Source organism: Monopterus albus, unplaced genomic scaffold (assembly GCF_001952655.1).
Source record: "Monopterus albus unplaced genomic scaffold, M_albus_1.0 scaffold99.1, whole genome shotgun sequence".
Taxonomy (NCBI): Eukaryota; Metazoa; Chordata; class Actinopteri; order Synbranchiformes; family Synbranchidae; genus Monopterus; species Monopterus albus.
The window spans coordinates 1545013-1548245 of record NW_018127979.1 but is presented as its reverse complement, the minus strand read 5'-3'; positions in this window follow the sequence as shown (position 1 = coordinate 1548245).

Genomic DNA, 3233 nt, shown 5'->3' with positions numbered 1-3233 from the left:
ACCCTGCAGTATGTAATCGCACTCTTGCAATTCCTTCTGCTTTAACCTTTAGGGAGGAGATTCCAGAGCCACCCAAGGGAGTGGCTTTACAGAACAATCAAAGAGTACTGCCTCTCTCACTCCAGAATTTTCTCTATTGGTTGTCACCATTCTTGTTTTAATACCTGCTCTGCTTCCTGTTTGTACATTGAAAAAATGGGCTTGGTTGGAGTGATGAAGGACCTGTAATTCAACTTGGGTGTCAAGGAAGCTGAACTGCAAAAAGGGTTTGGAATGCTGTACTTTATACTTTAACTTACAATAGGCTTAAACCTAATGGAGACACTATTAAGACATTCATATTCAGTGTGGCATAATAGAAGTAGAACTATATTACAAGTATATCAATCCTTCCAAAAATATTAATCTGCATTATGCATGTATATTAAATGACATTTTAATACATATATGGCTGACAGTGGACTTTGCACACATTTATGCTAATAAAAAGTTCTGGAAAGTAATATAATTTCAACTTGATTTTTACTTTCTGGTTACAGGTGTAGCTGTGATCTTATAAATGTCATAATATCCGAGATGAGTCATACACACTAACAGTCTGGTCACAAAAAAACACCCTGGGAACAAGATGGGCACACAACACACCATTGTCTACTACTGTTGAGCAGCTCTTACCATACTTTTAAATACTGAAACTTAGAATGAAACTGATTCTGAGCTGCATTTAACGTTATGTACTAATTAAGACCAAGACATCTGTAGTGCCATCCAACAATCTACCTATTACATACTGAGAGAAGCAACTATTTGATGTACAGAGGTCTGACTAATCAGGAAAGAGCTTCAATCTTATGTATCAGTCAGGCTTAAACTATGACTGTCACACTGAGTGTGAGTTTTAGTATTGGGAGTGGAGTTTTTGGACAACCAAAGGTATGCAAGGTGCATAGCATGCCAGGGTGTGAAAGTAGTAAGACACTGATAGCTGAACCCCGCCTCGTCATTGTGACATCATGTAAAGAATGCAGACTACCCTGCAATGACCCAGCTTCTAGGCTAAATGTCAACAGGCCGTTTTTTAAACAGACAAATATTTTGAATGAATAAACATGACCACATGCCACATTATAAAGGAAATATTATACATTCAGCCATTTCACTCTAACTGAATTAGCAGCTCAGCTAATTTAAAGCATGGAAATGAACTTACGGTTACAGAATAATCACAGTCAAGCCCTGCATATGGTATTATTGCCACTCATTATCCAACATAATGTCCTGCTCTCTTTACTATAGGGCTGCATACATTCATGGTGGTACTTTAACTCTTTTGGTGGAAATGATAATACTGGTTTTGCAGCTCTAACAAGCTTATGCTCAGTTTACTCTCTGTTACACATGTTAGTCAAAGGTGCAGAAATAAGTGTGCTTTATAGTGACTCAAACATATAGTAGTCAAAACACAAAGAAAAAGGAATGCAGCTTTGGGAATGTGTATTTAATTTCCAGAGAGAAAGACAGGTCAGTCAACCTTTAGTCACTCCAGTGATTTTATAAATGAAACAGCTTAAGTGGTATTGTGTCAGGACAACCGAACGGTACCGACACACTTTCATATAAATGCAACACCCTGTTTATACTGTTATGTTTGTTGTCTGCTCTAAGGCATCATCTTGGAGATCCTGCCCCTCTCCTCTGTTTCACCTAATTGGACAACACTGAGACATCCATGGATTAAATGAGCAGTCTCTGAATGTGACTGTATCTTGAGGTTACACAGTTCAATGTCAAATCATTCTCTTTTTATAACCATTTATCGACGACTACTACGAAATAAACAGTCAATGAATGTCAGCAGTTTGTGATTCGGCTTAGTTATGGTGCTTTTATAACAGACTATTATAATACACTTCAACTAAGCTCTATTTCATTGCTGCTGTTTGATGCTGAAACCCTAATAGCACAATCCATCAGTTTTATGTCTATAAATTCTTCTGTTAACGGTCAGTTGCCATCACTGATATATTGTATGTGCAGACATTTGGCAGGATAATCTCTGAATGCTTCCTATGTAGGTTGCTATGAGAAGAGACAGTAGACCGACCCCTCTCTTGTCATTGGGTTACTGCAATACCTCGCAGCCAATAAAGCACCTCTAAGGCCTGTATACATTATACATTACATTTTCTCTCTCTCTAATAAATGTACATGCACATCCACATTTACATCACAATTTAAAAAAACAGGACATTAGATTACACTTTGACAGAGCCTGTAGGATAAAGCATTTGGAAATTTTACTAGCAAAATACATGTTCATGCATGTACTCAGTCAAAACCTCAGTGCCTGTCTAAGTGATATACAGTGTTATGTACATTTCTGTGAAAGGTGCACTGCATGCACCTAAACTGTGTACACCTTTGCTTTGCAGTGTTTGACTTTTATTTGCATTGATGCTACCCAACACACAATACACACTTGCAATATTTCCATTCTTTTTGAACTCTTGTGTCATCTCTGTCAGAAGGTGAAAATGAAAGTATTACCATAATCATAACTGGCATAGTGAATTACTGAGGGGCTTCAGAATTTTCATAAAAAACTCTTATCTATTGCACTGGGTAGTTAAGACTATGTACTGTAGGCCTCAGGAGGCTTCTCCTGCTGACAGTAGTCATCGGAGAGAGAAGTATACAAACCCTGGACGTTGGACCAGGCAACTGCTATTATTTAAGGGAACAACAGTAAATGGATTTTAAATGATAGTAACAAAGAAATTGTGATCTCTAAAATAGAAGCAACATAATGTGTTTTTAAAAATCACACCAGAGCTTATTTTTGTAGGCAACAAAGCATTTAATCGCTTTTAAAGTATTCAGTCCAATTTTAGATCAAATTGTCAAATTGGGAGGGGCCCTGGGTTGGTCTCTGCAAATTAAATATCCAACTGTGCACAGTGTGCAAAATAACCTATTTGGTTATATCTTCTGTCTATTGTGCTATCTTTCCCCTCCACCAATGTTGCCTTGTATTAAAATGAGATATACATCAATATAATCAGGGGAGTAATTACTCAAATGAAGGAATAATAGCACGGCTCGGCTGGTTTACACGCATGAAAATATCCCGGCATGCTACAGACGCAAAGCTCAGCCAGGGAGGGAGGGATGATGGAGTTAAGATGGCAGCCCAACTGAGGGTGCTGTCTCTCCGGGGTCAGGAAATATTCAAG